Source organism: Pipistrellus kuhlii, unplaced genomic scaffold (assembly GCF_014108245.1).
Source record: "Pipistrellus kuhlii isolate mPipKuh1 unplaced genomic scaffold, mPipKuh1.p scaffold_m20_p_3, whole genome shotgun sequence".
Taxonomy (NCBI): Eukaryota; Metazoa; Chordata; class Mammalia; order Chiroptera; family Vespertilionidae; genus Pipistrellus; species Pipistrellus kuhlii.
This window is the reverse complement of record NW_023425529.1, coordinates 173,839,534-173,865,693: the sequence shown is the minus strand read 5'-3', so window position 1 is coordinate 173,865,693 and position 26,160 is coordinate 173,839,534.

Below are 26,160 nucleotides of genomic sequence, written 5' to 3'. Positions count from 1 at the left end.
GTAGTGCTGTTCCTCCCTCTATACATAAAGACAATCGGGGATTTCCGCACTAGCCGGGCACTGTCTTCTATCAACTCAGATCTTTGCAAAATCCTTTCCTCCCTCACCCTGCCCATCTCTCCAGGGGAACAGGCCAGTTCCCTCCTCTTCTCGTCTGGTCTCTATTCCACGTCTTTTAATTGCTCTTCTGAACCTTGGTGCTGTTTCTAACACAGAAGTCTTTGAAACAAAGCACCACTTGGCAAAAACCCTCATAGGAGAAGTGTTACAAATGTCTGCAGAGAGGTGAGTTGAGTAGCCTGAGGATCTGGATCATACTGCTTTCCCCTTTGACAGAGGAAAACCCTCTCTGAGGAAGAAGGGAGGAGTCTCCACGGATGAACACATTTCTAGTCTTGCATGAATTTACATTCATGAATTATAACATCAGCCCATTTCTCTGGGTCTAAATTTAAAAAGCTGCTACCTGGTATTCACATACCTCATCACCCGAGTGGCAAGTGTGGGTTTGTTAAAACAGCGCAGTTGTGACAAAGTTGCTGGACAGATGGAGATTTTGGAAGAGGAGAGGAGTTTACCAGATGGGGAGGGGGAGGAGTAGATTGTTAAAAGATCTTTCTCCCCAGTACCTCTTGGTTAGGGTCCTTCAAATGTGGATGAGATGAATGAAGGAAGAATAAGGAGAAGGCAGAGCTCAGCAGGCCAGGAGTACTTGGGGACCTTGAATTGATGGGTAGGTGACCAATGGTTCGCACTGAGACTAAGAACAGAGCTGTAAGTCATACCAGGAAAGGGAAATATAGTCAACCTGAGACTTGTTGGCTAGAGAGAAGTAGAGCAAAATGAATGAAGTGATTTAAGAAGAGGAAATCCCCAAAAATTTGAGTTGGGAGAGAACCTGTCTCTCCCTGACAACAAAAAGTGAATGTGACCCACTAGAGTGAATCTCTAAAGTACATGTGTCAAACACAAGGCCCACGGGCCAAATCCGTCCCGCCAGGCCTTGCAATGTGGCCCGCACCGCGCTGTCATCACTGCACTCCGCTGCGTTTCCATCACAATGACAGTTTATGACTGTTCAGTAAACCATTCGGCCCGCGATTTAGGCTGGATTTTAGATTTTGGCCCCTTCTCTGATTGAGTTCGACACCCCTACTCTAAAGGAAGGAAAGGGGTAACGAGAGAACTGAGAGAGACACTGAAAAAGAGAAAGAGAGAGAAAGAGGGAGAAAAAGAGAGAAAGAAATTTTTACTGAAAACTTATTTTATTGAGAAACTAAAAATAATGAAATTTGCTGTCTGGGAAAATTTAGAGAAATGATACAAATATATATTTACTGATATTAATATGCATATCTGGATAACCATATATATATATATCTTATCTAATAAAGAGGGAATATACTAATTGACTGTCATGCCATCACAAAGATGGCGGCACACATAGCCACAGTTGGCTGTGCCCAGTCCCCTCAGCCCTGCCGGAGTCCCCAGTTCTTTCAGCCCAGCCGGGAGGTGCCAAGCACACAGTGCAGCCAGACCCACCCTCAGGCCCCCAGCTGCTCAGGGCTGCCCGAGGCTCAGGTAACCAGGGCCAGCTGAGGCTTGCGCTGCCAGCAGTGGCAGCAGCAGAGGTATGAAGGAGGTGTCTCCTTCCCCTGATCTTCAGGTCACCTCCTACCCGTGAGGGCTCTCAGACTGTGAGAGGAGGCAGGCCGGGCTGAGGGACACACCCCATCCACTCCAATGCAGGAAAAAATCTATCCTCCCTGTAAAATTATAGGAATAGTAGGGCCATCAGGGATGACTAGATGAGTAAGAAAAACTCAAACTTAGGGTAGAATGGACCAGGTTCCATCTAAGTTCTTCTGGAACTTCCATTTTCTTTGTCTGTCAAACAAGGGTATAGTACACCCTACACCAACGGTAGCTGGAGGATTAAATGAGAAATTTGACTTAGCACTTAAAGGTCCTTGTACCTCCATCAGTGTGCAACGATACAATGGTATCCCTCAAGCTCTTCTCAGAGATGTCCCCTGTGCACTGTTACTCTCTTGGGTACCAGTTATTTGTCAGATTTCTGACATCCAGTTTGACACATAGGTTAGTAGGAGTTCAATTTGTTTTGTGCAAGCTCCAGCTCTCCCCAGTTTATATATAATGTTTTTACTGGGACCTGTGAGAACTTTGTCTCCTTAGCTGTCAGGACTACAAAGAGTTCTTTTTAGCAGTGACTCAGAGTTGAATGGGTGGGGACAGGAATTAAGTAAGTAGTGGACATTTGTAAAGATGATGTGAAATGCTGCAGTGTTTGACAGTTTGCTTGGTGCTGGTTTGCATCTTTTCATATCTTCAACTCTTGCATCCAAGCTTTTGACCAGGAAAATGTTTGAGCACAAACTACTGTGTGAGAGCTTAGTAATGGTAGTCATATCACTTCTTGAGGTTCCTAACAGTTCTCATTGACCAAGTCTCTTGGTTGCTTCATTTTGCTTTGATTTCATCAATGACCTCTTCTGACACTTGGTGAACTTTCTGGCCCTGAATTGATGTTGTATTTGATGCTTCCCTTTTGACCTATTCCTTTGTATTTATTTCCTGGCATTTTCAAGATATTTCATGTGTGTTCACTGAGACTGCATGTTTTCCATTTTTATATCCGTTTTGTTTTGATTTGCTTGTGTGATAGGCAGAGTAAGGGCCTCCAAAAGAGAACTGCTTCTTAATCCCTAGAATCTGAGTGTTATGTTATGTGGCAAAGGGGAACTAAAGTCACAGATAGAATTAAGGTTGTTAATCAGATGAATTTGAACTAGGGAGATTAACCTGGATTACTTGGATGGGCCTGACATTAATTCTCTTAAAAATGGAAGAGAATGATTCAATGTGAGGACTCAATCTGACTTTGCTGGCTTTGAGCATGGAGGAAAGGGCTCTGAGCCACGGAGTATGGGCAGTTTCTAGAAGTTGGAAAAGGCAAGGATTCTCCCCTAGAGATTTCATCTTGATTTTACCCCGGTGAAACCCATGTCAAACTTCTGACCTCCAGAACTCTAAGACAATAAATTGTGTTGGTTAAGCACAGAATTTGCCATAATTTGTCATAGTAACATCTCCTATAATGTTAACTTTGTCAATACTGTAGAATCAGATAGAGGCCAGGATCCTGAAAATGAACCCCTGTGGTCACAGAGATACTGGCTGGTGGCATCATGCACAAATCTCACAGCTGGTGGGGGTTGCGTTGGGGGAAAAGTCCAGGCCCCTGAGGAGCGCTGTCTGGAGGAGCAGAGCTGCATCACCGTGAAACCTTCTTCATCTCCCACACCATCCACACACCCTGCTGGACTGTCAGCAGCTCACTTCCTGCTTGAGTCCCTTAGTTACCAGAAACGGCTCTCCCTTTCTGAGAACAAGTCCACTTTTAGAGAGAAGCTGCTCAGGAAACATATACCAAGGTTTCATTCTGAAAGCCTTAATGTGAGAGGTGAGGTTAGAAACCTCAGAGACCCATCCGCCCCCAGTTTAGAAATGGTTTAGAGGACCAGTAAGTGTGACATATCCTGATGGTACATTTGATTCTACAGGAACTCATTTTTAAAATACCTATTCTAACTTTTCACTCTAAAACAGGGGTGAGGAACCTTTTTTTTTTTTTTTAATGCCAAGGGCCATTTGGGTATGTATAACATCATTTGCAGGACATATAACATTATCAACTTAAAAATTAGCCTGCTAATATTGGGTCAAACATTTAATTAACTCTCCCCTAATGCATTGGCAGGGCCAGATCAAATGATTTTGAAGGCCTTATATGGCCTGTGGGTCAGACATTCTCTACCCCATTCTAAAAGATGGAAGAATAAATGTTTTGAATAGTTTTAGCCTTTGTGCTCCAAGTCTGCTGTTCAGATATGTTTTTCCTCCTGCGACTCACTTGCATAGCTCTGTCCCTCTCTAACACCTTGTATCTGGAGCTCCCCGGGGATTCCTGACGTGCAGTGAATCGGATGTTTGAGTTGTTTGCTGTAAGTTATGAATGACCCCGGCTAGAGAGATCCGTGGTTAATGGCATTCTTAGGATCATACAGAAGTAAGAAAAGCTGTAGTGGCTTGGTGGTTGAGTGGTGACCAGAAGGTCACAGTTTGATTCCTGGTTAGGGCATATAACCAGGTTGCAGGCTCTATCCCCAGTTGGGGGCATGTAGGAGGCAGCTGATCAATGATTCTCTCTCATCATTAGTGTTTCTCTCTCTCTTCCTCTCTCTCCTTTCCTCTCTGAAATAAAAATATATTTTTAAAAATAAAGGAAGTATGAAAAGAGGGATCTCTGCTTATCCTTTAGGTATGGCACTGCCCAGTCATAGGACTTCAGCCAGTGCCGTGTTATCTTTGGATGGTCCCCAAGGAAGCCTCAGAAATACGTGTCCATAGGGGCCCACCCTGTGGGCCAATTTAGGATGTCAGAGTTTTCTGTCAGTTATTGATAAATGCTAGATTTCAGTGATTTTGAAGTAAACTTTATAAAACAAAGGCCTAAAATGCAGATCCTGGGATGTACAATACATAGGAAGGGGGACTAGACACAGGCAGTTACATTACAATGTGAGAAGTGCTACGTTGTGAGAGACACAGGTTGCTTCTCTCTCTTCCAATCTCCCTCTTTCGGCTTTTTTCTCTCTTCTCTCCAGTCTTTCTTCTCTCTGCAGAGTCAAAAACTGTTTGAGGACCAATGACATGTTTTGCTTCCTTTCCTCTCAGGGATGGGCTTTAATAGGGGCCCAGTATGTGCCTATTACCTTTGTCTCAGCTGCTCATCTTTTTAGAAACTATTTTACGCTTTCTACTTTAGATTCAGGGTCAGGTGACAACTTTGTATTTCAATGTATTATTATTATTTCTTTCCAGCTTTACTGAGGTCTATTTAACATAAAATGGTAGATATTTAAAGTGTACAATGTGATGGCTTCCTATATGTGTATACACTGTGACATATGTACCACAATCAAGTGCATTAACGCACCCATCACCTCACACAGTCACCCTTTGACCACTGGGGGTTTTAGAAGGACCCCGACAACAATGAAGTCAGTCTTCCACTGAGAAAGGTCACCCACTTCCGAGGGGAGGGGAGGGTTGAAAGGCCAGTGTTTTAGGATCTGGTCCCACCGTGCCTCCCAGCCTCTCTGTGAAGCCCGTGGGAGTGCCTCTCCCAGCCCCGAGAAGGAGAAGGTTTAAAAGGATACATCAGTAAAAGCCCTTTTCCGCTGCACATTATGCAGGGTGGGGCAAAAGTAGCTTTACAGTTGTGAGGATGCAAAATAGTTTGTACTATTTTCTGCTGAGTTACTGTAAACCTACTTTTACCCCACCCCTTATGTTATCACAGAGAAGGACCCGAGGAGAAAGGAGAAAAGAAGGCCTGGACAGACAGGCAGACCCAGGGAGGAGGGATCTGTACCCAGTGGAAGGCAGCTTTTTCTCATTGCTGGGAGCAGCAGCAGGCGGCTGGCTGCACACTCCCCGGAGCCTTTGGTAGGAGGCCGGATGCTGGTTTGCCAGCTTCCTGGAGGAAAGGAACAATGGCTGTTTAATTCGCTTTTTATAGCAAAGCCCATTTGGGAAGAATGAAGACAGGAGGATCCCAGAAGAGCTTCCTTCCCCTGAGGGCTGGCCCATCTGCTGGGGCAGGAGAGTGCATTGCTCGCAGGGAGCCATGCCAGGCAGGGCCCGCGCTGCCCTGAGCGTCGCCCTGTGCCAGGATGCTGGCCCACCCGGCCACCGAGCAAATGGCACGCTTCGGGTGCAGGGAGGTCTGTGAGGGGCCCCATCGGAGTCTGAGACAACTGACTTCTGTCCGGGATTACTGAGACATATGTTCCTGAGCATCCTAAGTATCCCTTCTGGAACAAAGCCTCTTTTGTCGGGTGCCGTTGGGGGAATGAGCAATAGCTGAGGCTCACCCCTGCGCATGATTAAACATTTAAGAAAAATTAATCAAGTGATTTCTATGGATCAGGGAGCTTCATGCCGTTGAAGGCAGAAAATGGAACATCCACTGGTGGATGATAAACATCCACTAATGCCTCTGGGTCATGGGTATGAATATCAATTTCTAAGTAGAATGAATTGAATTGTCACGGCTAGGCTATTCGTTTCTTCTGGTGCAATAAATGCCAGATTGAAACGTGGAGAGGTGTCCCCACCGGCTCTAAGCTGCTATGCTTTTCGAGTGTTTCATCTTTCCCTTTCTTGAGCTTCGACATCTTTTTGGAGTCTGTCTGAAAGTACTTCATTCTTCCTTTTTATGTCCTCTCTTTTCTACTGAAACCAATACATTGTGCTATAGTCACAGGTGAGGTAAGAATCAATAAACTCTGGAAAGAACCTAATGAGTTTCTCATGAACTTAACCGATGGCTCTCCAGGCTGCTCACAGACCTGCTTTTGTTTTATTCTTGCATCAAGGTTCCTGCCTGTCCCTCAGTGACCTCCAGGTGAGTAGGTATTTTAGGCCCCCAGGGGAGGGAAAATCAGGGGTCTTTCCTGAATGGCTCTGATGAGGTTGAAGGTTTAAGGGCGTGGGCAAGATCCCAGTGAGACAAGGATCTCCCTGCTGGGAGCTAGGTTCCCAAACTTGAAGTTTGCCACCCCGGATGTTGGTGGTCTTTATGATATCATTTGGGGATTTGTGGAGTGATCACAATTACTGTTGATAAAGCAGGCATAACAGAGAAAAACTATTGGTCATTTGAGTCTCTCACTATTTTTTTTAGTCATGTATGTTCTGATGTGGTATCGGTAGTTAAAAATAGTCTTATGACTGCTCTAGACATGAGGGTATAGAAAATTTAGCTCATTCATTTCACCCTTCAAGACTCATGTAGGATATGGCTTTCTGTTCATCCTCTGGCTGACTCTTATCCTCACAGGCTTCCTTCTCAAGAGAAACAAAGTGACGAATGGAGATCTCAGTGTTGGAGAGATGTTTTCAAAGATTCGTGCCAAAGGGTGGCATTCTATTTTATGGGATTACGTTCCTCTGGTGGCTGAATTCTACCCAGGCTGCCAGACAGACATTGATTTCAGTTCTGACTATATGGAACCCAGAGCAAGTCACTTTAAAATATTTGTGTGCCTTGGTTTTTTTTCTTTGTCAGTACTGTCCAACAGACATATACTGTGAGCTACATATGCAATTAAAACGTTCTAGGGATCACATTAAAAGGGCAAAAAGAAATGAAACTAGTTGAACATATTTGATTTAACTAACACATTTAAAATATCATTTTAAGGTATAATCAATATAAAAATTAAAGGCATATAGTACATTTTTATGGTGCATACCAAGTCTTTAAAATCTATTATGTATTTTATACTTCACATATATTTAAATTCAGACTAGCCACATTTCAAGTGCTCTACAGCCACATCTGGCTAGCGGACAGAGCAGTTCAATCTAGTGAGAAACATGTCTATTGCATTTTCATTTCTTTTTTAAAGTATTTTAATTGTTCAAAATTGCACAAAATGACATCACACTATAGTAATATTGACTCACAGGGTTTTCTCTATAATAGATAAATGGGTGTATTGTTCTCAGAAACAACAACAAAAAATCAATGTCTATTGAATTTTGGAAGAGTATTGAATAGTATTTTGGAGTTGAATGTATACCTATTTTAAACAATTTGACCCATATAGGTAAGGATACACAGTGATGCCACAAAAAATAATAGTCTTCATTTCCCTTCATGGGGTGGAGGTTCAGATAAACTTCAAAAGATCAGATAAGGGGCCTATAAATTATAAGAACCTATTGAGGCAAAGCCAAGAATACACCAGAGCAGTCAGAGATGGAAAGGTAGGTCCTCTAGAATTAGCAAAATCAGCATTATAGGGGTGAGAAAAACTATAAAGATGTCCTACGAATAATCATTCTACTTTGAGAGATATTTCACTCATGAGTCCAACTAACCTCCTAGCTGTTAAGAGTAATCTTAAAGGATGTCCCGGTAATTGAGGTGATAGCATTTCAAGATTGAGGCATGTTAAGAAAGATTTGAATGAAGAAAGAGTTTGTTGTAATGACAAGTACAAACAGGAAGGTGGTGGCTTGAAGGAGAGTTGATAAAGCTATCCTTATCTTTCCAGTCTTGTCCAAGGTAGAGGGTGTTCTGGCCAGACAATGGGTGGATTCCAGGTGCTTGGCAGGCAGAATCCAAAGGCAGAGAAGCCTCAAGGAGCAGCCTCAGAATGCCAAGGAGTCTCCACCAAAGAGATCCCACGCCCTCTGCTCCGATTGTGTAAGGAAATAGCTAACCCTTGTCAAATGCCTACAATGCATCAGGCTCTTCAACGATTCTCTGTAAAACACATTGTATTAATTTGTGAGGGCTGCCATAACAAGACACCATGGAATGGGTGGCTTAGACAACAGAAACTGATTTTCTTACAGTTCTGGAGGCTGAAAGTCCAAGATCAAAGTGCTGACAGGGCAGGGAGGACTCTCTTCAGCCTGCAGATGGCAGTTTTCTATGTACACATGCCCCTCATATCTTTTCCTTCTCTCATAAGACACTGGTCATTGGATTAGGGTCCTGCCCTGAGATTCTCATTTTAACTCAATTACCTCTTTAAAGAACTTATCTCCAAATATGCTTGCTTATATTCTGAAGTACTGGGGATCAAGACTTCAATATATGAATTTTAGTGGGACACAATTTAACTTATAATAGATAATTCCCATCTTACAGATAAAGAAACTGAGACCCCATCAGGATAAATGACTTTCTAGGGGTCAATAAGCTAGTGGAGACTATAATCTGGACCTCAATTTAATGTTCTGTGTACCATGACCACTTTGCCTCCTGAGGTACATGTTGCATCTAGCTAGTGCTGTGCAAGACATGGAAATGTGATGACTTGAGTATTTCATGGGGAATGATGGAATGGAGGATGGGGATGGATAGAATGATGCAGTGGAAGGAGCATGGGAATTGTTATTGGCATCTGGGTGTGAGTCTTGGCTCTGTCACGTACTACAATAGGTGTGTTCAAGGCCATGGTCAAGGGCTGCCTTCTCTACACTTATATTGATTAATATTTGTTAAACACAAGCACTGAGCATATATCTCATCACTTGCTAATACCACCCAGTGATGTATAAACTGTTATTATATTTATTTTTCAGCTGAGGGAAAAAGGCTCAGAAAGGTTAAGTGACTTAACCAAGGTAACACAGCCATGAGCCAAGACTCATATCCAGATCTATGAGTTCCAAAACCTGTACAGTTAACCATTACTAGATCCAGGAATGGGGCTCAGGTTTATACAATCTTCTTTTTCTAGAGGAAAAGCCTGGGTTTTAATTTACAATTTAATATACAATTACCAAAATTTTAAATGCTGCTTAATTTCTTAACAGGCCAGACAAAACATATCAGGGAACCTCAGATTTACACTGCGCTGTCTCTTACCTGTATATGAGAAGGTTGGGCTAGTCAAGCCCTGAGGTCCTTGCTAGACCTGATATTTCAATGTTCTCTGATGCCACATGGAATGTATGAATTCCATTTGAGTGGGTATGGCAGGTCTTTGCAGGCTTTGAGCTCAAATGACTGGGTTTGAATCGGTGCCTTGACACTTAGGAGCTACAGTGAGGAGGCAAATTCCTTGACCTCTCTGAGCCTCAGTTCCCCAGTCTGGAAATTGGGAACTATACCATGCACCTTGCTGTGAAATTTGAGATAATGTTTGTAAAGCCCCTGGCGGACATCTGGCAGGAGATGAGAAAATGGTTAGCACTCGGTACCCCCAGACTCTCGGTGGGATCCCGGGCCTATGCGGAGAGGGTCTCCAAGGTGCTTTGAGGGGAGGGTGACAGGGCCTCCACCTAAGAGTTCACACCCAATATCCTGCCATTCTCATTTTAGAATCTTGAGAGTTCCTATAAAAAAAAAAAAAAAAAAAAAAAAAAAAAAAAAAGGCTATCCTTGGTTGGGAGGGTTCGGTTAATACCTTAGCAGAAAGTAATTGGCCTTTATTCATTCCACAAGCATTTAGTGAATTCCTAAAGTGGTGACAAAGTAGTTCTCAAACCCAAATTAGCATCGAAAGTACCTGGGCGCTGGCTTATAATAAAAGTTCTGGCTGCCATTTCCAGATTTTGCAATGTAGTCAGAGGGAGGCCTAGAAACCTGCATTTTCACAGTTCTCTGAAGATGGTGATGAGGCCCAGATGGTCGCATTCTTTCCTGGAAGGACCTCCCAGGCTGCCCTGGCACAGCTACTGGCACAGCCTTTGCCATAGGATGGATGCACTTGGGCAAGCTACTCCGAGGGTGGGCCTGAGGTCAGCCAGCCAGGGGCGGGAGGCGAGGCTGGAGTCCATCAGAGTGAGGGCAGATCTTTTTGCAGGAGAACCAACCAGTTCATTCTTCATAAATGAGAACTCTTTTAGTGTCCTGAAAACAGCAATAACTGGCAAGATCGGAATATGACATGTTCTGAGCTCCAGGCCCCTAGTTACCATGCACATTAGCAGCCCCGTGCACAGAAGCTGCCATACATGGTTATCTTTGTCACCAGAGACCCTGGGCAAGCGGGTGATGTTTGCCTTCAACAGTCACTAGGATGCTTGTGCTGTGACGGGCCCAGCTGCCACCAGTCATTTCTCAGCCTTCCACCCCCGCACCTTAGTGTGGGGGATCTGCAGGTATCCCCCCCGTCCCTTGCTGAGTGAAGTCGCTTGAAGAATCCAAGGGGAGAGGCTGTGGCATGAAGCAAAGCCTCCACCCCCAGGGCTGGCACCTGTTTGGTTGGGTGAGGGTCGTCCCTGTGCCTGCGCTTCCGTTGTGGGACTGCGTGGGGATCTGGCTGTGACATTTGCTACCCAGGTTTTCTTCCAGCGGCATCTGGAGGAGGCTGGGAGGGTCCAAACAAACCGCAGGCTGTTCTCAGGAGGCTGAGCTCAGGCGCGTGGGCGGAAACAGCCTCAGGTCTCTGCTTCCCTTCTGCCTGAAACGCTCACTGCACATACCACACCGTCTTTCAGGGGTTAGACAGATTTGCATCCTTCTCCCCGAAGCCAGAGGAAGTGCCGGAGGAAGTCATGTATGAAACGAGTGGGGCGGGGGCTTAGCTTAGGAAGGGGGACTCTTCCTGGCAGCTTTCCTGTGGCCAGAAACCCTAGTCACCTTTATACTGTTAACCCTTGAGTATGCAGGTCAACGGTGTGCCCAGCTTGGAGTTCATTGCTTATTTCAAAAGCCCTGTTTCTCTCTCTTTCTATTTAAGTCTGAGTTTTAAACGAATCAGCTGCACTTTGTTCAACAATTCAGTCCAACTCTCTGGGGACAGCCAAGGAATCACAGGACAGCTGCTCTTAATACTGACAACACCGCAGGAATCCACCCGGCAGAAAACAGGGTGTTGACGGAATGTTCTGGCGTCGACGCTGTCAGTGAGGGCCAGAGGAGAGATGAGGCCCTCAGCCAGCCATTTCATTTTGGCCTTGGGTGCATGGATGAGCTTGTCTTTCTGCACTCTAGTCTTCCCTTCATAAATCCAGTGAAATGATATATATTATATTAAAGTGTTAGCCAGACCTCAAGTTAGGCTGTCTGTAGAACTAAGCCACTGCAAAGAAAGCAATTAAATTATTGGCATGAACCAACAAGACACTGGAGGATATGACATGGAGAAACTACTAGTAAAAGTGGAAGGAAGTTATTTTTGAAGGTATCGTTACCTATGCTACGAAACCTCAAGCATACTAGTTTATGTAAACTATTTCTGATCAAACGTGAAGATGAGTCTGTATGTCATCAGCTGTCAGGTGGGCTCTGAGGGCATGCTGGTCTGTCTAAATGTTCTGCCTCTGGATAGCTGAGCCTCAGGGACCGAGACCCACCTTTCACCTGGTTTCTGTTAGGAACTCCCTTTGTGCCAAGCGTGGCCCAAGTTTTGGTAGAACTTAAAGTTTGTGGTGTTTGTGGGATTAATTTTTTGCCACCCTCTGTGGTTCCCTCCCCTAATCTCGGGGCCTTATTTCCTTCATCCGGGATTGGGCCTACTTTCTCCAAATTCTTCCCCCACTACAACGCAGATTAGGTACCCTCTTCCCCCAAGGTCTTGCCACAAAGGACAACAGCTCAGGAATGTCAGTTTCTGCCCCCAATTTGCTTTCCAGGAAGCAAGAGCTGGTAGTTGCTACCAGAATTAATTTTCTGTGGAAACAGCAAATTTTTAGAGAAGTTTGGGAAAGAGGTGTTATAGGCAGCGTATCAGTAAGATGGCAATGACGCTAATAACAAGACAGCCGAGAGTCCAATGTTAATCACACCTCGCAAGTATAAAGTTTCGAAGGGTTTCCTGGGATTTTCCCCGTTGAGCAATGCCTCTCAGAGGTAAGTGAGCCAGATGGTTTTAAATAGTTCTCTCTTTTAAAAAAATAACAAATGTCTAGTATACTTTGGTTGGATATTACTGGGGCCTCTCAGTGGGAATTAGTTTGCCATCCCCTAGTTGTGGCATTTCCCAGGTGTTATTATTAATAAATAATTATGAAAATTTGTAGCAACCCTTTACTGCATACCAAGTATGGGTCTGGTGCTGTGTGACCCTTTTACAGTAGGGCCTTCCTTTTTGGACACCCAGGCATGTGTTTGTAGACTCACAAGATAACATAGTACCTCACCCAGGAGTGTGATATGACTTGAACATTTTTTTTTTTTGGGGGGGGGGGGGAACAGAATTCTTTTCATATATTATGGCATAGTACCTCACCCAGGAGTGTGATATGACTTGAACATTTTTTTTTGGGGGGGGGGGGAACAGAATTCTTTTCATATATTATGGCATAGTACCTCACCCAGGAGTGTGATATAACTTGAACATTTTTTTTGGGGGGGGGAAAAAACAGAATTCTTTTCATATATTATGGCATAAAAGGTAATCTTTCCATAAATTTTACATTTCTTACTGTTCTCTGACTCTTCCCTTTATGGTCTAATGCAAAGTTTGCCATAATTCCATGTGCTGTGCCCTTAAAACTGATGTTAAGAGTAGGCTTCTATCTCTAAATCATTGAAAGTCTGCTAGGTTGCCTTCTCTTGCCCAAACTATTGATCTTGCTGGCACTCATTCCACCATCTTGTTCCATTCTTTATATCATAGAGGATTTTCAGTTTTCAAGCATGTTCTGCAAAAGGTGAACACTCCTAGAAGGAGCTATGCCAGAGGTGAGCTAATGCCTAGAGTCACTTAAAACAAGAATGGGCTAGCCTGGGGAGGGAGTCACACTGTTCAGGAAGGAGACCTCTGAGGCAATTAATATAACACTTTCATTTTGGGGTAAGAATGCTAAGATCCAGAAAAAAGAGAGAATATAGATGTGTTATCATAACATTCCTCTTCGTTCGTCTTAACTCCATGCTTGCATGCCTACAGATAGGCTAACCAATGTTGTAAATGGAAGCCATTAGGCCTAGGTGTTCCCTGCCACCTGATGCCAGCGCTGTTGCCTTCAGCATCTCAGGTCCCCTTGCTAGTTACTGGAGGGATGATTGTGTTACATCCTTGGAGGAACCAAGTAGCAGTGGCCACAGGTCATTTTGAGTGAAAATCTTTTATAAATATAACCCAAATAGAAATAGGTCATAATGAGTAATTGCCTCTTCTAAATTTAAACTAACCAAAGAAGCTCATGGAGCCATTGTGGCCATAAACTATATATATATATATAAATGTTTGTCATTTTTTATCTGACCATGAAATCACCAGCTTCTGGACTCCTGCTTTTTGGCTGTACTCTCTAAAGGACTAAGGTGACCATGGAGACAAGATGTCTAGAGAAGCATGGCCCTGGGAAAAGATAGAGACAAATTCCAGCCCGCTCCTTCTCATCTTCTAAGTATGCACCACTACCCTGATTTATCTGGCCCTGCTGCTCCAACAGCCTAGAAACTCCCACTCACTGTCCAATCTGAGTTCACATGCTGCCTCTTCTGTAAAGTCTGCCTTCACTTCCCCAGTGGCCTGGGCTTCTTTCCCTGGCTTCCTTGAATATACCTGTTCTCACTATGGCAATTATCTTAGGATATATTATAGTGTTTGTTTGCATTTTTGGTGTATGTCTCCTCACAAGAGTATAAGTTCTTGAGGACAAAGACCCTGCCTTTCATTGTTAAATCCCATTGCCCAGCATAGGCATGGCACACAGTAAACACTCAACAAAGGAGTGCTGGACACGGACACATGAGTTAGTCCTCAGAGAATTTGAATAAATGAGAGGAGGGCAAGGAAGGCCATTCATGCAAGTAAAATGGCACGAGCAGAAGTCTAGAAGGGCGGGAGACATGTGCTGAGAGGACAAGGAAGCCAGGTATATGGGAAGAGAAAGTGTTTTGGAGTTACTGGTTTAGTGTGGTAAGATGGTTGCAGATCGAGGAGCAAAACAGATAGACAGCGAGCATGTGCCTCATCTGATGAGATAGCAAAGTGAGACCATTGATAGGAATTTTATCCAATATGGGCCTTAGATCCTCAGGTGAAACCGGATGTCTGAGTCTCTTGAGACTCTTTTTACATATTACTTTTCTAAGCTTTCATGGGTAGCATAGATTGTGTTTTTCAAAGATTATGTATATATGTATGTATTCTGTATATAGGTATATATGCATGCATGATGTATCTATCTATCCATTCATCCATCCATCCAACTATCCCATATGTTTTTCTTACAATGTGATGTTGATGCTATTCCTATAGAGTGAGGGGTTTATATTTCCTCCCCCATGAGCCTGGGTGAATTTGGTGGGCCTTTGTGGTGCATCCTTGATTGAGAGAGCATGGTGGAAGTGATGCTATGTTGTATCTAAGGATAGATCATAAAAATGCCATGTTTTTCTACTTGGTTCTCTTGGCATGCTCACTTTTGGGACTCAACTACTCTGCCGTGAGGAAGCTAAGTAGTCCATGGAAAAGCTCACATGGAGAAGTACTGAAGCTTCTGAAGTTATCTGTCTGAGTGTTCAGGAAATAGCACCACTGTGTCAGATATGTGAATGAACCTTTTTGGAAGTTGTTCTCAAACCATTCATCAGGTTATTCTAGCTGATATCACATGGAACAGAAATAAAGCTTTTCCACTCAGCCCTGTCCCAAATGCACATCTGTAAACTAAATAAACGACGTCTGTTTTAAGCCTCTAGGTGTAGGATGGTTTGTTCTGAAGCAATAGATAACTGGATGAGATTTTCATCCTAAGAATAGGTGACTGCTAAATCCAGATCCTAAAACATGTGGCACTTGCTTGGGCATTGGGCAGCAGATGAATGTTAAAGGCCTCGAAGAGAATGCTAAGGAAAACCTAAAAGAAAGCAAGAGCAAATATTATTGGAGGCTAGTTATAAAGTGATGGAAAGTTTGGCAACACTGTCACCTGTAGTAGTTTGGAAAATAGTAAATGTACCTAATGAACTTGATGCTCAGACTAAAGAGCTTTCTGGACAGAGTGTTGGAAATGCTACTTGATTTCTAGCGGGCCTTAGTGAGTTTTAAACAGAGAGGAATGAGTTTTTAAAAAAATGCTACTCAGTTGTCAAGCAAAATCTAGAGGAAATATAAGTGGGTCAGGGCTTTCTGAGTTAAAAAAAGAAAAATTTCATATCCTCAACTTCTCCAGGTAGTAAACTATTCTCAAACTTAGAAACAATTTCCAGACAAAGATCAGATTCATGGTGGGCCTCTAGAATCCTTTGTTAAGACATGTAAAACATCTAAGGTAGTGTCTCATAAAAAAAACTTTCAGACAGGTAAAAAGCTTTGTAGTGATCTTAAGGGCATGTTTCATAGATTTAATCTATTAAAGAAACAGAACTTAAAATATTAAGGCATTGTTGCACACCAGCTTCACCAGAAGACCAAAGTAGAAAAGAATTCATCTCAAAAAGTTTTGTGGTTGTGGCCTTTATCTACTGGTATGGATTTATAAATTGACCTACAAAACAAGAATTACACTAGGTTGAGAAAAACTATTCAGCTTCAAACACAGGCTTTTTTTTTTAAATAAAAAGAATAATTGAGAGGAAAGAATTCAGCACCCATAGGTAGAGCTAAAAAGAGCTAAAAGCCACAGTAAACAACTAGGCAGTAGTGTTTAGCCCTAATCCAAGAATTGACAATATGTGCCTGGCTGGATTTCAGAATTGCTCTGAACTAGAGAATGCTGTATGCTTTCATTTCTCTCCTTCTTGAGTGACATTCTATAGTGGTTATCCTATACTTATTTTACTATTGTATCTTGGCTGTGTAGGTGACAGTGGCAGGGTGGTTTATAAACTTTTATTTTTAGTTTATAGGTTTTCATAGGTCTTCCAGCAGAGAGAAACATTTTCCAGGGAGCTAATTAAAGAACTGAACACAAGGAGCCTGATTTGCACCTAGACAGGATTTAGATACTGAGATCCTGGACTATCAAGATTATACCATAGCAGGATGTACTTGGGGCATTATTGGAAGGGATGATGTATTTTGTGAGATAGATGTGAATTGTTATGGCCACTGCAATATAGCTCATCCCACATGTTCTTATCATGTGACAGTTAACATTCTTCTCATTCTGTGTGGGGTCTCTTTTCCTTGGAACTGTGTAGGCCTATTCCAGAGAATGGTTCAAGTAACACTAATGTTCTAAGGCCAGGTTCTCTTGGGATACTTGCTCTTAGAACCCATCCATGACAGTAAGCTGAATGTCTTAGGTAGAAGTCCACATGGAATGAAACTGAGGCCCCCAGACCTCAGCCCTGACCTCCCATCCTATCACCAAGCACCAACTTTCCAGGCATAAAGAATAAGGCATCTTGGGAGTGATTCTTCACCCTCCAGTTGATACTATGTGAAGCAGACATGAGCTTTTCTTTGGAGTTCTGCCCAAATTAGATTCTTGTGAGATTAATAAATGGTTGTTGTTTTAAGCCACTAGATTTTGGAGGGATTTGCTCTCAGAAATTCAAAATGAGAACCATAGGGGCTGATTGATAATTCTACAAAGTGCCACGTAAGTAGTGAGTGAGATGTGAGCCAGGTAGGACCCTGTCACTCCTCTCCTCATGGTTTATGAGTACAGGTGAAATAGACTAGGTACCAGAGCACACAGAAGGAGTGAAGTTGGGTTGGAGGCCACTGAGGCAAAAATAAAGAAAAAGTGCATTCTCTACACTTAAGAGGGTCAATAGCTCTTTAATGCACTTGAAGACTAGTTTCCCTTAAGACTGAATTAAGTTAAAAGAGGAAGTCTGCTTTGATTCACTTGAAATAAAACTGCTGGAATAAAATCAATGTAAAAACAAGACTTGAGAAATGGTAATAGTGGAGGGAAGAAATCAATCTTGAATAGAAGCATGTGTCGCAATGCAGAAAAGAATGAAACAAGAGTGATTGTAAGCACTGGATGTTGACATTGACTTTGGAAAAGGCACATGATTGGGAAGGTCCTGATCCATGGGGGCTGTTGGAGGGTTTGCCAGAGAAAAACATTTGCTGGAGTAGGGAAGATAGTGATACAGATGGACACACACTCATCCAATGGCTGGAGATTAATCAATTCTACATAGTCATCACCAACTCTAATAAGACATGACTTAAGGAATATTATTCTTCATCAGCTGTAGGGACTCTCAGTTCAAATAGCTTCCTTCCCTAAGCCAAAAGCCTTAAAGTTTTAAGTGGCCTGAGTTCAAATTCTAATCCAGAAAGCACAATATCAAATGTGTCCCTTTGCCCTCTGCTCCCTGTCCTCCTGGTGCCTCTCTTATGAAGGCTTGAGGAGAAGAGAGACTAATTACTCTTATTGTGCTGGAAGCCCCTCTGGGGTGGGGAGGGTATCTTCTTCATAGAGTAGATACAGCCTATAGACTGAATAAATGAATGCATGCCCCATTCCATGAATGCATGGAAATGAACCCGGCACCCAATGGTACCAAAGAGCACATGGGAAATACAGAGGGCACCTGGAGAAAAGGGTGGCAATGGGTGAGCAGGGCTGGGATACCAGGACTGTGGCAATGCTGGGAGGTCGTTCAGGAAAACTAAGGCTTTGCCGAAGTCCTAAATCACATGCTAATAGGCAGGAAGTTGAACTGGCCTTTCCTACTTTTCTTAACCAGTTTGGTACTGAGGAAAAAGCCAGTGAGCAGGGACAGTGGCCAGCGGAGGAGTTGAAGGTTGCCAAATGACTCTCTAACTCAAGCATGAAAGGGGCTGAGCCTCCATCCTGCAGAGCCGCATTCCACACACTTCTGGGGCCACCCCTTCCTTTTGCCAATCCAGTAGAGCCGCCCTACCAATCAGGTGGCCCCTGCAACACCCCGCGTCAGTTACCTCTGGTGAACCTAGGCTGTGATGGCAGGAAACCCCCAAATGTCACCATGAAATCGGGACATTCACAAGCTACAAAGGACATAGACAATACAGTCCAACCCCTTTGTTATACATTCAGGGAAACCAGGGAAAGGTTCAACAGCTTCTCAGAGGCGGTGGTATAGCAAGGCTGTCTGCCCACCCTGCAGCCCACAGCCCTCAAATCTGCATCACCCCAGAGATTACAGCAGACCTTTGATCGTGACAGGGCTGGGCTCTCTGTTGCTCATCCTCCCCAAGGTGGAAGGAAGTGGGTTTCTATCCTCCTCACCGTTTGTTCTTCCATCCTGTCCTCCCCTGCAGTAAGAGAGAGGCTTTTAATTTAATTACCATGAACATCTTGCTGTGGGATACCATCCAAATGAATGACACAAAAGACATGTTGCTGTAGTAGAGATCCTTCTCAATAGAATGTGGGGAACCAGGGTGCTGTCCCCCCCACACCCACCCATTATATTGAAATCTTAACACCAGGTACCTGTGAATGTGACCTTATTTGGAAATAGGGTCTTTGCAAATGCCATCAAGATATAAGTAAAGATGAGGTCATACTGGAGTGGGGTGGACCTTCAATCAACATGACTGGCATCCTTATAAGAAGCAAGCAGACACAAAGGCAAACATGCAGAGAGAATACCTTGGGAAGTCAGGCAGAGACTGGAGTTATGCTGCTCCAGCCTGAGCACTGCCTGGGGCCACCAGAACCAGGAAAAGGCCTGGAAGGATCCTCCCCTGGAGGCTTCAGAGGAAGCACAGGCAGCCTTGCCAACACCTTTATGTTAGACTTACAGACTCCAGAACTGTGACACTAGAAATCTGTCGCTTTAAGCCACCTGGTTTGTGGCATGTTTTTACGGCAGCTCTAGGAAGCAAATACACAGGGTGAATATGACTTGTGAGTGAGAACCCAGGAAGCTCCCAGGATCTGGCAACAGGAAAGAATAGGAAGGAGAAAGGGTCCCCAGGGAGAAGGCCTGCAGGAGCCCGTATGAGGTTTACCTGGCACTGCCTCAAGGTGAGCAAGGCGGGCAGCCACCTGTGGGTCCCTTTCTAGCTGATCCTAAACCCAGATCATTTCCGTCCCACCATTGCGGGGCCTAGCAGTGGGGGGGCTGGGGCTGAGAATTTGTGCCTAGAAATTGAGTCACTGAAATCAGTTCTGGCTGGTCTCATAGCCTTTTAACTTTCACTTCTTCATTCAGGAGACAGCAACAGTCAAGAACTGGTTTCTGTTGTTTCACCTGCAATTAAACCTGTAGTCCCCAAGGGAATGGACCTCAGCTCACAGGGCCCTTGCTTGGCATACATAGTCTCTCAGTATATACTTACTGGTTGGATAATTTGGTATCATAACAAGAGCACATCCTTGGGTAGTTTTGGTTTGTTTCATTTTAAATATTCTGGACAAATCTTCTGAGTATTGCAGGAGATAGATCACATGGCAAGCAGCTCCCATCTACTCAATAACCTCAAACCATGGATGGTTTTGGTCACTGAAGTTGGAAAATATTTTAGTTTCGGTTTTTCTTTTTTGTACTTCTAAAGTGTTTCTGATTTTAGAAACTGCCCATGTTGCCTCTTTTCCCTGCCTCAACACTCCATCTTCAATCACCAGGTGACTCTTATCTCTTTAAAGGCTCCTTATTTTTAGTCTTTACAGAGTTCAAAGAGCAAGATGATATTCAAAAGTAGGCATTGGGAAGCCTCATTTCCTCCTTTGTCCTCACCTTCTTCCCCCTGGGCCATAAATGATTTGTTGTTAGATTATTATTTATTTTTGAGGGCTCATACAGATAACACATAAAGACAGACATTCTTATACCCCTTTTATCTCTCATATAAAAGATTGCATGCCATGTTCACTATTTGCCATTTACTTTTCACACAAACAGTACTTTATTGAGGTGTAACTTATGTGCAATAAAATGCACAAAACCTAAAATGCACAAAACCTAAAAAAAAAATGCACAAAATGCCAGGACCAGGTATCAGGCGTCCTGTCTAGTTATCCATCTTACCAACCTCTGTATTCTCCCAATGAAATTTTTTCCATTTGTAAAATTTATTTTTCCTTGTGTGAATTCTAAATGCAGCATTATTGAGGTACAATTGGCATATAATAATCAACTGCAAATATATTTATGCACATATATACAATTTATTATATAAATAATTGTATATGCATCCTCCTCTTGCCTCTGTATCTAGCATATGCATCATTCCCTTGCCTCTTTATTTCCCTACTAGCTACTAAGACAGAAAAGATTGGTGGATTGGGCTGAAGACATCTAACATTAAGTTTATTTACACCTTCAAGGTTACTTCTTTGAAGCATCTCTAGTTTCTTAAGAGCCAGGAGGTAGGTAACAAAACTTGAGGCTTTACTATGACTAAGTCCTATTAATTACCTAAATTTTTTATGATTACGCATTTGACCTCAAGGGACTTTGGTGAGATTAATTTGAAGATATTTGCAGTAGAAAGCTTATTTTGTCAATCTGTAAAGCTTCTGTGTCAGAGTTTCTGGTCCTGGGCAGTTTTATGCAAAGAATGAAGGATTCTTGGACAAAAGAAACAGAACTTGTATGGAATTTGAGGATTTCTTTTGCTTATCAGTCATAGTTCTAGGAGGAAGGAATTGAACACTTGTTAAGCACCTTCTATTTAATAGGTGCTTTATTTATATAAGGTGAATAATTCCAACCTCACAAGTAACCTTTGACAAAGATGGGATTATCACCATTTTTTATAGAACAAGAAACAGGATCCAAGAATCTAAACAACTTGCCCAAGGTGACACAGTGAGTGGCATGAGCTGGAATTGGAAGCCAGAGCTACATGATTTTAGAGCCCATCCTTTTGATGTCATGGCTCTCACCTCTCTTCCACATACCTAGACAAATACATATATCAGAATGGGCTGTATGTTACATTTTTTCTGTACATACAAAGGCCTGAGGAGAAAAAATGCAAATTAATCACAGAACATGGAGGCAAACTGACCATAAAATACACGAGTAAGTAAATTTTGCTATTGATGTAAATTTGCATATATTGAACTGTTCCTGAGAATTTAATTAACAAGAACTGAGAAGTTATTATGGCCTAAGAACTGTGCTCTGCCCTTTGGCAGAGACAAAATAAAGTTGAGGTGTGGCATCTACTGGCAAAGACCATATCATGCTGCTGAGAGGTGAGGCATGAAGTGGGGGTTGTAACCATGAGGTCAATGTGGTCTGGAAAAGGCCTGGCTGGAGGGAGCAGAGCTGAAGTTGGATGTGTAAGTGGGGATCTGACTACCCAGGGCTTTAAAAACCAGGCATTGTAGCTCTGATGAGTTTGTAGAGAGCTCATCTGAGCCAGGACTAGGTATCAGGCGTCCTGTCTAGTTATCCATCCTACCAATCTCTGTATTCTCCAAAAACTGATATCTTCATATCCCAAGAGCCAACCTCTCTTACTGCAAGAGAAGAGAATGAGGTCCGGGGCATCAGTCAGAGTCCCACAGGAAACTGATGGCACATTCAAAAGTGGTGATGGGAAAGAGTTCTGTGGAGGGCCCATTCACAAAAGTGAAACAGATTTAGAGGAAAGCAACAAGGGATGGTGAAGCATCAGGACCAGCAACAGCGGGAAGCCATTGCCACCCTAAATGTGAGGACAAGGGAGTAGAAAAGGGTACTGGAACCAGCGAGCATGAGCACAATTGAAGGTGGTGCGCTGATCTTTAGGGCCGATGCACCAACAACAAATCTGGAGACTAAATACCTCTTCCTCACTTTCCCCAAATTCTCTGATCAGTTCCTGGTCCCTCCCATTGGCCCAAACCAATAGGAAGCTAGAGGCCATGGGAGCTGTGTGAGTACAGGGCTTAAGGTAAGCCTCCTGGGGGACAGAGCAGAGCGGAAAAGGACAGCGGGTGGATTTTGAGGACAGATGGAGAATATCCAGTGCAGAACCTGTGCTGGGCGATCTGGGAAGGCTTTTCTGGGCAGAGCATCAAAGGAGCTATTCCAGGTGCCCTAGAATCACAGAGGTTTTCATCCGCTCCCTTTCATAACCCAACAGCTTGCCCTGGTTCTTAACAGCAGCTCTGTAAACACCTTGTTCTTATTGGAGTCATCATTTCCTGCAGAACCCAGAAACAAGTGCCAGCTGTTCGGCTCAAGCCCTTGCTGAAGAGGCGGTAATGGGTCTATTCTTAGTGATCGCACTGTGATGGGTTAGCGACTTGAAGCTCAAGGTACTGGGTGCCCAGATAAACTCTGGGTGATGGTGTTGTTCATTGGCTTGAAAGAGGTCCTCCTCATTAACTCATTATCTCTTTGGAGAGCCAGTTGCATTTTGGCTCCAGCTTGATAGTGGCTCTATTTCTGACTTGCTCGGGAACTATTATTAACTATTATTCCAAACAATACGCTTGCATATTTGACGATCCGGAAACCAAATTTAGCCGTGCAAATTATAGACAACCACTCTCATATAATGCCACAGTGGTGACCCAATTTTTAAGAAAGGAAAGATTAACAAAGCCAGCTTTAAACGCTTAAAACAATATTTTATGTAAGAAACCATTTCCCCCCAAAGATACATAGATTCCTAAAATGTTCCCAGAGCTGTCTGGAAAGATAACTAATGTTTTCTTTCAAAGGAAGGGGAAGTTGTAGAATGTCAAATGTTTGCAAAAACCCTTCAAGGCTGGACGTGCCGTCAACTTACTAAGGAATAATGTTGTAACTAAGGGAAACTGAAGAGGTAATTTAAATGATTTAAACACCACTTTTTCCCCTCCTTCTCCAACCCCAAGACAATACTTATAATATTAGACTGACCTTTAGTATTTGTGATTTTAATGAAAGATAAGACATTGTCTGCTTCAGAATACATCTCAAACCGTTCTTTAAGGTAATGGTTCATGCCAAGGCCTGTGCACCTGCTTGTGAAGAAGGGACATGTGACCTTTGAAAAATATTCCATGGGTCTGAATCATCTAAGTATATGATAGCTTTATTCTTGCAGACAAGAAAAACTAAGAACAGTTTGGATACGGAAAAATCTAGCTGGATTTGAATGCGACTTATTTGGATCCCACTGTGTGATATTTAGACAAGTTCCTTAACTTCTCTGACTCTCAGTCTTATCACCTATATATGTAAAAGCATAAGTGACTGTCACACTGAAACAACCTAATGGACAACCGAACAGGCTGCGTGGGGTGACCAGGCCAGCAGGGGTGGCAGTTGGGGGCAATCAGGCCAGCAGAGGGAGAGAGGGGGACAGTGAGGAGCAACCAGGCTGGCAGAGAAGGTCAGTGAGGGGTGACCAGACTGGCAGTGAGGGAGGGGGCAGTTGGTAGTAACCAGGTTGGCGGGGTGGGAGACAGTAAGTGGTGACCAAGCTGGCATGGGGGGAGGAGGGGCATTAGGTATGACCAGGCCGATAGGGGGGGCAGTTGGGGGTTTCTAGGCCAGCAGGGTGGGGGCAGTCAGGGTGACAAGGCCATCAGGGTGGGCAGTTAGGGGTGACCAGGCAGGCAGGCAAGTGAGCAGTTAGGAGCCAGTGGTTCTGGATTGTGAGGTATCTCTACAGCTGGTTTAGGCCCGATCCCCAGGCATTCCCCAAGGGGTCTTGGATTGGAGAGGGTGCAGGCTGGGCTGAGGGGACCCCCCCACTTCAGTGCACCGGGCCTCTAGTCTTTAAAAAAAAAAAAAAAAAAGATAAAAATGCTATCCTGCTTGCTCATTGTAAATGGTAAGTGGGTGTGCGTGTCATCACAGTATTCTATATATGAGCATTAAGGTATTTTTTTCTAATAGTACTTATTACATGGAAGAACCCTGTCCCAGTAATTCATGAATCTTCTCAGAGTTCAGGGCCCTTACTGAGAATGCTATGCTGGCAAAGCATCTGGGAGAGAAGGAGAACATTGTCATATATGTGGAATCTGAGAAATGTCATGGTTTCTGACAAACCAATCTAGCCTATGCCAACTTTGAGTTTTCAAACTCATCTGTTGGGGTACCACAACCAGCTTGCTTTACCTTGGGATTACCTGACCAGGTAGCTCAGGAACTGTGATAATTGGGACAGTGATGGGGTAGTACCTACTCTTCCTGCAAAATTATTAGTGTGATTGGTCTGTTGACCATATGTAGAGAAATAATACTTCTAGACACAGGAAGAATGTTGATATGAAATTGTGACTTTGCTCTCATGGTGAAGTTTCAAGATTTAAATAGTGTCTAACAGTTCCAATATGACAGAAGCTCTATAAGCTCTGGGTCTTTGTTCCTGTAACTTTCAACCTTCTGTGCCCTATTCCAGAGACCTGCTAACCTTGAACCTTTAGGAAGAAATGTGACCTGTTCTGTAGAGGACTAGCTGAGAAGGCACATGGACATTCTTTAAATTGTTAGCTGAGCCCAAGGCATTGGCAGAGTACCTTTGTCCAGGTGTCAGCAGGGGCGGGTCTAGATATGTAAATCCAGTAATCCTAGAGTCTAGTTAAGAATGCAAATAAGCTCCTTTGACCCTATAAATAAACTTGCGGCATGGCTTGGGGGGGTCGCCTTGCTGCCTCTACATCAGAGAGATGGCGCCCACCTAGCGTCCAGCTTGATGAATCTATTTCTGCCTCCTGGTCTCTTTCTTTCTTAATCCCCAGCTCCTCCACTCAGGAACCTGTCATTTTCCATGATGCACACGGAAAACAGAGAAACAGCCCCCTGCACTGTTCTTTGTATTTTTCTGTCTTTTTACCCATCTTATATAATGGGTAATCATTATTTTGTAATTTATACAATTTATAGTCATAAAATGTTTGCATTTTAAAATGCTTGCAAATAAAATATTTTTTAATTACCATGCATTTAAACATTTGTATGTGCCTTGTAATCATTGACTCTAACTACAGCATAAAACAGAAGGGAGCAGGGAGGGAAATGCTCAATCATTTATCTGGTAAAGGAAATGTGGGCAGTCTGCTGCACCATCTCCCCTCAAGGGGCAATTGGCAGAAAGCTGCACAGGCAAACAGTGAGCAGGACTTATCGCTCTTTATTATTACTCCTCCCAGAATCATTCTCTAGAATAGGGGTGTCGAACTCAATCAGAGAAGGGGCCAAAATCTAAAATCCAGCCTAAATCGCGGGCCGAATGGTTTACTGAACAGTCATAAACTGTCATTGTGATAGAAACGCAGCGGAGTGCAGTGATGACAGCGCGGTGCGGGCCACATTGCAAGGCCTGGCAGGATGGATTTCGCCCGCGGGCCTTGTGTTTGACACATGTGCTCTAGAATATTCCAGATGGGTGGCAATCCAGCCTCTATTTTAATGTATTTATTTATTTTGAACTATTATTTATCAAAGTTACACGTAAATTGCTTAAAATCAAATTGTATTGTACTTAAAAGGTAATAATGAACAGTGGCATTCCCCATCTCCACAACCAACCCATGATCTTGCTGTCCAGAGGCAGTTCCTTCTAACCTATTCTTTTAGCTAATGATTTTGGTATTGACCTCCTGGGTTCTAAATAATATGTACATAGCACTACTTCTTGATTTGTCAATTTTACACATTTATTAATTTACATTGTAGCAGTCAAATTTAGCTTTTGTACACTCCCCTTTCTCACCTCTCTTATTCTACAAAAAAAAAATTATGCTTAAATTGTATTTGGTATTTACTCTATTATGGTTGTGTATATATTATTCAACAAGGTGATGTGCTATAAT